Source organism: Pongo abelii, chromosome 5, assembly GCF_028885655.2.
Source record: "Pongo abelii isolate AG06213 chromosome 5, NHGRI_mPonAbe1-v2.0_pri, whole genome shotgun sequence".
Classification (NCBI taxonomy): Eukaryota; Metazoa; Chordata; class Mammalia; order Primates; family Hominidae; genus Pongo; species Pongo abelii.
Window position 1 is genome coordinate 134,071,908 of NC_071990.2, and position 14,119 is coordinate 134,086,026.

General features: G+C 35.1%; 1 pseudogene; it reads left to right on the plus strand.

Moving 5' to 3' along the window:
* TAAR6 (trace amine associated receptor 6) lies at window positions 8,397-9,632 on the plus strand (annotated as a pseudogene).

Here is a 14,119-nt window from a genome sequence, read left to right on the forward strand (position 1 = left end):
GAAGGCGGAATATCTTATAGTGTCCCAATTCCCATTAGCACAGTGACTTGAGTTGTATCCTGAGAGTCATCCTGACTAGATGTGGGAGCCCATTTGGAGTTTTCTCAGATGTCTCATACTGTGAATGTCTGATTGAAAACCCGGGGCATAGAGTTAGGACTGTGACCCTGTAACAATACTGATTGAAGTGTTAAAATGGCACCTCAGTAGTCATACTTGATTTCAGAAATATCAGAGTACTATGAAAGAGTATGTTTGGAAGAGTTTTACACAAGGTTTGTACTTACATGGATAGATACAGGGTGACTGGCATAGGAAATGAAAACCAAACAAACAAAAGCAAAGTTGGGCTTCTAATGTCACTGACTGTCAGGAAAGGACTTAGAGCAAAAGCATGAAGGGCAATATTTTTTAACAGCCCCTATCTTAGACTTGACATTTCTTTAAAAACTTAATGACTTCCTGGCAATAGAAAGAAGGCTAAGCCAGCCCATCAGCACTAGCCACAGGATTCAGAGACCTGTGGCTGAGACATATGCATTGGAAGAGGAAGACTTCACAAGGCTGGAAGGAAAACTTGCCTTCTCGGAGGTAAAATGCTGCTAAGTGTGCTCCTTAAAGTTAGGGAAATGCATTCCTCAAGACAGACCACAAAGAGTACCCACAGATAATAATGTGGAGGTCAAGTCCACTGGAACTTGGATGCCATCCTGGGGAAAAGGAGTAAACCCTAAATGTGCTGAGATTTATTTATTGTACCCAAAGGAATGCAAGCATATAAGCAAATTTAAGTGAATTGCAGAAAAGTAAATTACATTCATAGCATACCTGAGTGTCTGATACCAAAGATTTGTACCTATCATCAAGTATATTTTTGTCCTCTCTCCTCCCACACACCGACCTTTGCATAAATCCAAACTGCTTGGAAAATGAACTCAGGTATGATCAGTTTTAATCTTGTGCACATTTCTCCTTTATCCCATGCTGCTGCCTAAACAATGCCTGTGTTACAACAACACAAGCCTCCTTGTCAATCCTGACGATGCATGACACCTCCTCTTCTCCAAGACTTGGAACACACACTCTTCTCTCTTTCTTGGTTATGTTTTCTGTGTTTTTACCTTCAATTTGTCTCCTTGGCCTACTAGACCCAACTTTAAGTTCACCTCATTGTTATATTTTCTCCATACACTCTTGGAGAAAGTGTGTATTGCTCCATTATTTTGTTCTTCCACTGTAGAACACGTCTAGGATGCTGGACTCCCCTCATAAGTTTATTTCATACAGCTGTGGTGAAGGTCATATTTCCTGGTCCCTCCTGCACTGGATGAGCATATCTTAGATGATAAATTCACTCAAGCGTTCAAGTTTCCCCAAGTATTTGGATGCCTTTCTTGACAGCAAAGCAAAGAAGTTCTGACCTTTCATCTTCTGTTGGTATTGCATTTGGATCCATATTTCAATTATCTGACCAAGCAATCTGTTGGAGCTCTTCCTAGCTCCTTGAAGTAAAATATTTAATATAGACTGTCTGTGTAGTGGGTTCATATCAATATATTCAGTTCAATCCAACTTTACATTCTTTCCATATTGGTATTATGTGGTTTAGATTCAGTCCCATAGATAGTTTTCAGGTTTCTGCTAGTATATATTGTCAAAATCATCCAACTTTTTTGGTTTGTGTTGTACCTCCTGATGGGTCACACTATGTAACTCTCCTATTTCGGCTGGGGTCTGATTGTAAGTCAGTCTAAAAGCAAGAAAAGGTATTAAGAGTAGGTTCTGAGGAGGATCAGCAGTACATTGTAAGGCAACTACCTCAGAAGAGGACATTATAGATTCTTTACCTGAGAGGAGATTGACCTCCTCAGACAGGGCTGAAAAGGCTGCCTCCACTGGCAGAAAAGGCTTGACCCAATTTAGGAGTTTGAGGTACCCAGTTTTATAAAGATCTGTCTATATGTCACCATTCTAATTTTCAGAACCCCTTTCCTTCTAAATCAGTTCCAGGATTTTAATAAAAGAGACCCTGGGAGTTTGGAAATTGAGTTTACTTTGTAATTCAACCACTTGCAAAATTAGACTTTGGATTTAATATTCAGAAACATATCCCTGTTGCTATAAGAGATAAGAGATTCTTTCCAAGCATTCATAGAAGCTTTCATGTCCCTCTAGCCTATAAAACTTACCCTATTCTTTCCCTAAGTTCTCCAGAGCAGTTAAAAATAACTAACCAACCTATTATACTCCTCATTTTTGTTAAAATGTTGTATAGCAGCAAACTCATAGTCCCCCAGAGCCTTTTCTGTAAGCATTTGACTGTGTCTACAGACGATAATTTGAGTAAATGTTTTGCTTCTGTATGCCACAGAATACCAGTTCCCTATCTATCACTGGAAACAGAGTCAGTAATACCTTTAAATATGATTATACCAGATAATCAATTCCAGGAAACCAGAACCTATTCAGAGATTTCCTCTTAACATTCAGTTCCTGTGGAACATTGTTCTTGTGTCATTATATGATATCCCTCTTTATTTCTTAAAGTACTATTTGTGTAAATTTTACATTGTCTGCTATTTGTATAACCACACCTGCTTTTTAAATGTTTATTATTATAGTATATCTCTCTCAATTCTTTTTTTAAAACTGTCTGTGTTTAAAATGTATTTCCTGTAGGTAGTATATAGTAAGGTATTGCTTTTTTAATGCACTCTGAAAATCTCAGCTTATTAATATATATATTTATTTATATATTTATATACTTATTAATATATTTATATATAAATACATACTTATTAATATATTTATATATAAATACATACTTATTAATATATTTATATATAAATACATACTTATTAATATATTTATATATAAATACATACTTATTAATATATTTATATATAAATACATACTTATTAATATATTTATGTATACTTATTAATATATTTATATATAAATATATACTTATTAATATATTTTATATAAATATATACTTATTAATATATTTATATATAAATATATACTTATTAATATATTTATATATAAATATATACTTATTAATGTATTTATATATAAATATATACTTATTAATATATTATATTTATATATAAAGCACTGCAATTAAATATATATAACATATATTTCTGATGTAAGTAATCTCACATATTTGGGTTTGATTCTATTTTCTTGTTACCAGTTTTTCATTTGTGCCTTTTGTATTTTAATTCTCTGTTGCTCCTTTCTTGTCTAATTTGGGCTACTTTTAGTTTCCATTGCTTTTCTTCTATTGGCTTCTTAACTATGGAGAGATACAACGTGATTGTAGATTAGTAGACTCAATACTTAAGATGCCCAATTCTTCAGTGTTATCAGGAAAATGTAGCAATCCTCAATATACATGCACCTAATTGCAGAACATCTAACTTTATAAATCATAAATGACAGAACTAAAAAGATAAGTGAACAAATTTACCTTGATCAGATATTTTAGCACCTCTCACTCCATAATTCATTTATAGACTCAATTTTATACCAACAAAAATTCCACAGGCTTTTTTGGGCAGAAATTGGCATGGTGATTTTAAAATTTATATGAAACATCAAAAGAAATGGAATGGACTAAACAATTTTGATAAAGGATAGCAAAGTGGAAGGCTTATATTAATACAACCTGACTTTAAGACTTACTAGAGGCTGGGCGTAGTGGCTCGTGCCTGTAATCCCAGCACTTTGGGAGGCTGAGGCGGGCGGATCATGAGGTCAGGAGACCGAGACCAGCCTGGCAAACATGGTGAATCCCCATCTCTACCAAAAATACAAAAATTAGCTGGGCGTGGTGGCACATGCCTGTAGTCCCTGTTACTCGGAAAGAATAGCCTTTTAAAGAAATGCTGCTGGAATTGCTGAATATTCATATACTACTGCTATGGCTACTACTAAACCCCAAACCCTTCCTCACAACATATTCAAAATTAATATGAAATTAGATCAAAACATAAGAACTAAAATTGTAAAAATTCTAGAGGGAGCATAGAAGAAAAAGTTGGGATCATCAGGTTAGGCAAAGATTTCTTAGAAAATAAACAGAGTCAATAACCATACAAATTAATTAAATTTTTTGAAAATTAAAACCTTCTACTTTTCAAAAACACTATTAAGGGAGTGAAAAGTAAACATTTACAGCATATATTTGGAAATAAGATATATCCAGTCAACTCAATAATAAAAAATAAAACAGTGAAAAACGAGCAAACGTTTTTACAGATGGTTCACTAAAATGAATACATTAGCAGCTAATAATAACATGAAAAGATGCTCAACATCATTATTCACCAGCTTAAAAATGTGAGATATTGCTACACCCTGTAGAATGGATACAATAAAAAGAAATGGCAGTACCAAGTGTTGAAGAGGGCTTAGAGTGATTGGAACATTCAGATTGCTGATGGGAGCATAAAATGGTGCAATTACTTTAGAAGACAGTTTTTAGCTTCTTACACAGTTAAGCATAAGTTCCCTATAAAATCCATCAATTCTGCATCTAGATATTTACCCAAAAATATAAAAGCATGTGTTTATGCAAATAATTGTATATGAATATTTACAGCAATGCTATAGCAGCCCCAACAGGAACACTGTCCAAACGTCTATCAACAGGGTATATTAATAAATCAGGTGTGGTATATTCATGCCATGCAATCCTACTTAGTAATAATAAGAAATGAGCAACAAATATACCCAATAACATGAATGAATCTCCCAGATACTGAACTGAGTGAAAGAAGCTGGTCACAGAGAAGTACATGCTGTGTGGTTCTCTTCACATGTGATTTTGAGAACAGGCAAAAATAATCTATAGCGATAGAAAGAGATCAGTGATTGTCCATGGCAGGAGAAAGGAAGTGGGGGTAAGATTGGCTGCAAAGGGCAATTAATGTGTCTAATCGCATCATCTTACACAGATAAAATTTGACATTGTAGTTTCTACAAAATCCTAAGTAGTCTTCTTACCGTAATTATAACATAATTGACATAGTTGTTAATTTGAGTTTGATAAATGAATAAAACTGATTCTTATACTTTGATCCACAGCAGTCAACAATTACTTTTGTATACAAAATTTCAGAGACTGTATTGTGTAATTTGTAAACCAGGAAATATTTAACTAAAGAAACATGCATAAAATTTATTTTAATATTACAAAATACAAAGTAATATGGTTTTTAGGATTGTAGTTAGTGATAATTCGTATTCGTAAAAAAGATGTTTTGTTAGAATTATAATGGATAATAAGACATCCACGAATTTAAAATTATATAGCTAAAATGTCCTAGAGATTTATGATGGTTTTAGTATAATATTACATCAATGTATCACAATAAACTGGGTTTTGAAAATAAATAAATTAATTCAAAAACAAAAACAATAGAATCCTTGGAATCAAGGATTCCAGTGCATGATTAATTTTCCAGTGGATCTAAGTGTCAGTGTGTTTTACAAATTTGTTTTGACAAAACACTTACCTAGAATTCTTTCCTTTAATTAAACTTGTATAAATTGATATAGCAAATAAATGAAAAAATGAAGAAAAATGACTGAACAAGTATGAGTTCTACCCAAGATATAAAACTAAGGGATTAAAAAGGGAAGATTTGCTAGAGCTCATTTGGAGGCTGTGATTGAAGAAAAAGTACTTTCATACTGTTTCTCACCCTACTCAAAGTATTCCACAAGCTGTTAATCTATATTTCTAAGAAATACTTGTCAAACACAAATAGATTATGGAATGAATCAACTTGAGCACTGACTCAGCTATGCACTAACTTGAAGAACTGCTTAGACCATAACTTAGATAAATTGATTGCATATAATCAATGCCCACCGCTCTTCATTTACAGTTGAACACTTTGACCCTGCTTTGTGTTTGGTTGGTTTCAGCCTCTGATCCAAAGAGACAAGAGTACAAAACATTTATCTCCCTTTCTCTTATTAACAAACTTCTGAGTTTGGGTACTGCAACAACAGGGCCTCATTATCACATCTTTCTCCCACCTTAGTCATAATGAAGAATGTTTCACACTCTGGGTCACTGGGGAAATGGTTTACTTAGTGGATTTTATTTTAGAAATGTCTTTAAGGAGTTCACAACCTGCAAACTAAAGAGCAAGTGTAGAAGTGAGACTGAAAACTTTAGCTGATGCAAGACACTCAAAAGTTTGCCTCCAAATTCTGCCCTGGGTGTTAGAATCATAAAACTCTGGGAAAGAGGACTTCTGCTTGCTCTCGATCTTATCTGATCCAAATCCATTTATGATGATGGTCTTAGGAGCAAGATTGAAAGAGTTGTATATGTGCAATAATTTTAGAGGCCTTGAAAACACCCTCCAATTGACATCCCATCTCAGCACTGGACTAGGGCTCTTTATTCACTAATCCAGAACATAAAAGTATAAATTAAAACAGAATCCTCTAGTACATTTAGATGGTACAATAAACAAATAGAATATCTAAAATTCTATAAATATTAAAGTAGAATTTTTGTTTTCTCATGTTTTTAGGGACCTCTTTGTCTCATCTGCCTGTCATTGTGCTTACTGTAGACACCATTGTCTTTCATCTGTGTAGCACTTATCACAATTTGGAATCATAAATCTGTCTATTTCCTTAAGTTGTGTTTTCCTCTTAAGATTATAAGCTTCATGAGTATAGTGGTCATAACAGTTTTGTTCATTACTTTAATACACAGCTACTGGAATTCAATAAATATGTGTTGAATAGATGAATTAATAAATATCAGAATGATGAAGGGGTATAAAGTTATTTCTCTATTTGAAATGGAGGCATCACTTGACACTTTTTTATTGCCTAAGACAATTGTCTTAATGGAGGAAGGGGCTTGATTTTGTCCCTTGAGGAACTTGGCAATGTCTGGAGACATTTTTGATATCTCAACTAGAAGGATTTTACTGACATCTCGTAGCAGGGATGCTGCTAAAAGCCATGTGATGAACAGAATAACTTATCATATCAAAGAGTTATCTGAATTCAAAAGTCCATTGTGCTCAAGTTGAGAAAGCCCCACACGGGGTTTTGTCTATATAAGCAATTGAGACCATTTCACAAAATCAGACACTCAGAAAATATTAAGAAGAATCTGAAAATTACTTGGTTAAGAGTGTTAATTTTATTGAGTAGGAATCAAATAGCAAGATTGATTAATAATAATACTTATCACTCTTTATAACTTGACAAGCAAGTTCACAAATGTCTCTAAAGTCACAGCCCTATACTGGAAAGAGAGTTGAACCCTTCTTCAGGAAGAGAATAATATTTTTCTTCACTCTGCAGTGTCTTTACATTCCAGGGTTAAGAATGTTACTGAGGATTCTCTTCACATTTTCCAGTTTCCTGTTCATTATTCTTATGTTTTGACTACTTTTAGCATCGGGAGCACAAAGGCCAGTCACCAGGAATTGCAAACCAATGTGTAGTCAGAGAGAGAGGGCTCACTCTCCATTTGTCATGTGGATGCAGACACATTGCAGACGTGTTCCTAGTAACAATGTCTTGAGAGGAGGACTGGTCTTTCCACCAGCATCTCAGAATTGCCGGTGTGTCTAAACACCATGTCATTCTTTAATGCTTTCATGCAGCATATTTTATCAATCTCAAGTTCTCCTCACTATGCATTATAATAATTTCTGCTTGTTGGTAACCAGTGCAGACGGAAAAGTGATTCTTTCTCAGGAGAGAAAGAGCCAGGTATTGATGCTTACTGTTTTACACCCTATTGTATCTTTGTAACAAAAACCCAGGTGGCTAAGTTATGATTGGGAACAAGGGAATGGTTCAAGTCTATGCCCTAAGGAAAAATAAATCTTTGGCCTAAAACAATAATGATAATAGAATTTAATATAGAGTAGAGACCTGCTTTGTAGAATAACTTTCCTAGTAATCACTGTTGAAAATAATCATACTAGTTCACACCTCGCAATACAGGGATTCCATCAAGGGATTTTCCCATTGAAGGCATTTATTTAGCTAAAAGGACTTCATCTTTAAGGCAGTAATGCAGGACAGATAACAGAGATAAAGGTAATAGGAGGTGATCTTTCAGCTACATAATTACATCCCATATCAGCGACTGTTGCACAGAGAAACTCAGAAGGTAAAAATAAAATATAAAAGGGTATTTATGACCAAAAGGGAATTTTATCAAATTAAGAGCATGAGACATTTGTCAGTTGAAACAATCTCCAGTAATCTTGTGCAATATAATTTTCGCCAAATTTTATTTTGTCATAAAAAAATTTGGGATTTATAATAAAAATGGAAACTTGAAAAATTATATTAGAGATAATATCTGATAATTTCCTCTGGCATCCTGGTGAATATGTGTTTTTTCCCCAGGAGCACTGAAAATCAGAAACAATGCTGTATTTTTTTGTGATAATCAACAAGGACAAAACTTCTCCACATGTAAATAACAGAGTTATGAGCAGTAACTCATCCCTGCTGGCAGCTGTGCAGCTGTGCTATGCGAACGTGAATGGGTCCTGTGTGAAAACCCCCTACTCGCCTGGATCCCGGGTGATTCCGTACATAGTGTTGGGCTTTGGGGCTGTGCTGGCTGTGTTTAGAAACCTCCTGGTGATGATTTCAATCCTCCATTTCAAGCAGCTGCACTCTCCGACCAATTTTCTCATTGCCTCTCTGGCCTGTGCTGATTTCTTGGTGGATGTGACTGTGATGCCCTTCAGCATGGTCAGGACCGTGGAGAGCTGCTGGTATTTTGGGAGAAGTTTTTGTACTTTCCACACCTGATGTGATGTGGCATTTTGTTACTCTTCTCTCTTTCACTTGTGCTTCATCTCCATCGACAGGCACATTGCGGTTACTGACCCCCTGGTCTATCCTACCAAGTTCACCGTGTCTGTGTCAGGAATTTGCATCAGCATGTGCTGGATCCCGCCCCTCGTACAGCGGTGCTGTGTTCTACACAGGTGTCTATGACGATGGGCTGGAGGAATTATCTGATGCCCTAAACTGTATAGGAGGTTGTCAGACCATTGTAAATCAAAACTGGGTGTTGATAGATTTTCTATCCTTCTTTATACCTACCTTTATCATGATAATTCTGTATGGTAACATATTTCTTGTGGCTAAACGACAGGCTAAAAAGATAGAAAATACTGGTAGCAAGACAGAATCATCCTCAGAGAGTTACAAAGCCAGAGTGGCCAGGAGAGAGAGAAAAGCAGCTAAAACCCTTGGGGTCGCAGTGGTAGCATTTATGATTTAATGGTTACCATATAGCATTGATTCATTAATTGATGCCTTTATGGGCTTTATAACCCCTGCCTATATTTATGAGATTTGCTGTTGGTGTGTTTATTATAACTCAGCCATGAATCCTTTGATTTATGCTTTATTTTACCCATGGTTTAGGAAATCAATAAAAGTTTTTGTGACTGGTCAGGTTTTAAAGAACAGTTCAGCAACCACGAATTTGTTTTCTGAACATATATAAGCAGTTGGATAGACGAAGTTCAGGATACCTTTAAAATTACTAAGTGAAATGAATTTTTAAAAATCAAGTAAGACTATGAATGAATAGCAAATAATTTGCTCTTCAAATGAAACAAGACAAATTGATGTCTTTCAGTCTCGTTAAGATGTGCACTTTCCTGTCCCTTCTGCAAAAGTATTTACTTGGCTAATAAATGTTAAATTCCTATTTGTTAACTGCTTTATAGCTCAGCATATCCCACTCCCTGCAGACACTCTTTGTCTTTTAATCTGTTGACTCTTCCCTCTGCTCTGGTATTTTTCCTAAAAATATTTGTTTTTTTTAAATTTATTCCCTTTCCTCTTTTCTTTACAAAGCATTCTACTCTTTCCCAGCCTGCCAAAAATTTCATTTGTGAATAGCCTTTATCAAGTTATTGGTTTCTTTCACTTTGGTTATTTTACCACAGGAGCCCTTTTAGGTATCAGTTTAATTTATTCAATCTTGGGAGAGATCTCAGGGTGTATGGGGCAATTTACAGATGTAGACATCATCTTGACCAGGCTGTTGTAATTGTCAAACCAGTTACTGTAATTCTTGTAATTATTTCCTCCCCCAAAGTGGGAAGCAGAAGCCACTGTACTTCCCAGAATGATGTCAGGATGATTATTTGGCTGCTGTCTTGCTATTGCACAAAACTGTTTAAAGAGTTGGTATGAATAGAGCCCTATGTTACATTATTCAGTTCATACACATTGAATATTACTTGTTCCTTTAGGGAGGATATCTTTCAAGTGCAGTCTCTAGCTTTCTTTTCTTTTTTTTCTATAGTAAAACTTAATTACAGCAAGGAATTTGCAAGATTTAGAAGTCATGTGGAATATACATCAATGAGAAGCATTCAGGTATTCATCCATGTTTTTTCCATTTACCAAACATGAAACCTATGCCTATATTGTATTGAAATCAGTGCTAGATGCCTTAGACACAGGCATAACATCCCACTTTTGTCTTTAATAAACTGTGACTCTGGCAAGAAGCAATGTTGGTCACTGAAAATTTTAAAAAGGGCGAACACTATCTTAACCAGGTAATTAAGGTTCAATATCAGTAGTAGTAAGGCATATGGCTATTGTGTGTTCTTCACATTATGTAATGAGAATGGCTTTTACCTCTATGACCTTTCTTCCCCAAATCCATAACCCCCCATGTAGTCATGAGAAAAATGTCAGACAAAACTTTATTGAGGAATATTCTGCATAATATTTGATCAGTATTTCTCAAAACTGTCAGTCATCAAAAATGAAGTATGAGAAACTGTCATGATCTACAGGAAGCTAAGAAGACATGACAACTAAACATAGTATGGCATCCTAAATGGAAAGCTAGAAAGAAAAGGGACATTAGGGGAAGTGAGGAAATCCGAATAATGAATGGAAATTTTATTGCTATATTGATAACAATATTGGATCATTAATTATCACAAATGTACTATATGAGTTTAAGATGTTAATAATATGAGAAACTACTTGCAAGGTATATAGGAATTCTCATTACTATCTTTGCAATTTTTCAGTAATTCTACAACTATTCTGACATTAAAAGTTTACTCAAAAAATATAGAGTACACAATTCCTGCTTGATAAAGTTTCTAGCCTGTCTATGCGAAGACAGCAAAGCACTTATCCTTACAGTCATTCATTTATTCATTCTAAAAATATCTTTGAAGACTTAGTGTGTACTAGACTCTTGGTTCAGTGTGATCAGGAATAGAAAACCAGGAACTTAGAATATTTTGTGGCAAAACCCAAAATACCAGTAATTAAGACTTGGAATGCATGGGCGTTTAAGCTATAAAAGGATGTGTTTAAGGAACACAGGAGAAATGAGAATTCAGACCTGGATGGAAAATGAAGGAGATGTATTAAAGAAGTGGCATTTAAGTAGGGCCTTAAATTTTAAGAAAGATTTTTGTAGGAGGGAAAGGATGGGAAGGGATTTTCAGGCATGAGCAAAGAAACTGAGAGAGTGCAAAGTGTTCAGGGAATATGAAAATAAAACAACTAGGCTGTGCGTGGTGGGTCACTCCTGTAATCCCAGCACTTTGGGAGGCCAAGGCGGGTGGATCACAAGGTCAAAAGATCGAGAACAGCCTGGCCAACAGGGTGAAACCCCGTCTCTACTAAAAATACAAAAATTATCTGGGCGTGGTGGTGCATGCCTGTAGTCCCAGCTTCTCGGGAGGCTGAGGCAGGAGAATCTCTTGAACCTGGGAGGTGGAGGTTGCAGTGAGCCGAGATCATGCCACTGTACTCCAGCCTGTGTGACAGAGTGAGACTCTATCAAAAAAAAAAAAAAGAAAGAAAGAAAGAAAGAAAATAAAACAACTAAATAACCGCCAAGAAGCAAGAAGTAGTCACGCTTTTAAACCCTCCGAAGGTTGGCATCCAAACCCTGCACCTCTACCTCTCCTGGGCATCCTCCATTGTGGTTTGGAGACATTCTCCCCTCTCTGCTCAAGTTTCAACTCCCATAATTTTCATTGTTTTCTAAGAAACATTTCTCAAATGAGGCTTTACAAAACAGTCATCACATAAAATGCTCCAAAGAAAAAGATTTCTGATTCAACAATGTTTTGGAACTGTTGCATACTGTTTTCTGTTCTTGGAGAACACTATATATTGGCATATTAAAGACTCTGAGAAGCCCTGTTTTAGAAAAAACCTGTCCAATTTTGTTTAAATGTGCATTCTAAACATTTGTTAAACCATGGGGACTCTTTTGATATGAGGAGCTCAATAACAGAGCTATTGTCCAAGGAAAACATTTAAGGAACACCATCTCTATCATTGATTTGGTTCTTACCAAATGTATTATTAATTTTGTATTGGTCTTTTGGTCTTTTACATACAATATACTTCATTCAATTTATATTTCTAAAGGTAGAGGTGGTTTTCCAACCCATGGTATAATAATGAGTAAGCACTCATAACATGTTTTTTTTGTCAATTATGATGTATAAGATAAATTGTACAGTATGTAAAATGGGGTAAATTATATGACTTTGAAGGAGGAACTGGATGCTGCAGACTGAAAAATCTCAGAAGGTTCCATGGAGGACTTAGAATATAATACCAGCTAAGCAGTGGAGGATTGGTTTAAATAGAAAAAAAAATAGTAGAAAAGGAATTTCTTGGCAGAATAAAAATCTCATGAAAGGTATAAATTTAGTGGCACATCAAATGCAATTAAGCATACAAAAAAGGATAACCAATAAGATCAGTCGGCCTAAAGCACACCATTTGGGTAAGAGAGTCACAATCAATCTATCCATCAATCAACATACTATTTTAAGCCCTATATCTGCACTGTCCAGTATGGTAGCCATGAGCAACATGTGGTTACTGGGGACTTGAAATGTGGCTAGTCTGAGCTGAGATATTCTATAGGTAGAATTTATATATCAGATTTCAAAGACAAACAAGAGAATGTAAGATGTCTCTTTTTAAAACATTGATTACATGTTGAAATTATCAATTTTGGGATGTAATGGGTTAAATAAAAATATATTATTTAGATTAATTTCTCTTTTCTCTTTTTACTTTTTAAAATGTGGCTACTAGAAAAATGTAAAACTATGTATGTAGCTTAAATTATATTTCTATTGGACAGCACTACTCTAGAGAAAATAAAAATGAGCCATAAGACAATTCTAGCCCTCCAGGACTTAAAAATCAAGATGGGGAGGCAATGCATAAACATAAACAATGAAGTAAATATATATGAATTATGGTAAAAGTTAAATAATGTTTATTTAGCAATTGATGTTTAAAAACAGAGATACAAAACTCATATTAATCTTATATTCTGGTCATTTTATAAATGAGGAAATTGGGACTCAGAGAGAAACAAATTAACTTGCATGAAATTATACAGCTAGTAGGCTAGGTGCGGTTGCTCACGCCTGTAATCCCAGCACTTTGGGAAGCCGAGGTGGGAGGATCACTTGAGTTCAGGAGTTTGATACCAGCCTGGGCAACATAGTGAGACCTTGTCTGTACTAAAAATGAAAAAGTTAGCCAGGCGTGGTGGTGAATGCCTGTAGTCCCAGCTACTCAGGAGGCTCAGGTGGGAAGATCACTTGAACCCAGGAGTTTGAGGCTGCAGTGAGCAGTGATCACATCTAGAAACAAAGTGAGTTTCTGTCTCAAAAAAAAAAAAAGTTATACAGTTAGCAAAAAATCTTTGCCATACTTTGAACACAAATTATTTGAATTCTAAGCTCAATTTTTTTTCTTGACATGGAAATGAGAGTTTAGGACAAACAATAAGGGATATTACAAAGAAGTACAGTTTAAATAAATGCTATCCCCAAGAAGATATTTAGCACTTAGAGTTTCTCTCATAAGTCAGTGGTTCTTGATAATTTTTAGATCATAGTCACATGAAATATGCTGAAATCTATGTGTTCTCGCTCTAGAAAAATGCACACAATCACATATACACAATATGTAGTGTACTATTCTGGACGTTCCATAACCTTTGGGGCCAATTATAGGTCATGGATACACTGTTCCTAAGTTGGGCATAGACTAGACTTGGCTGAAG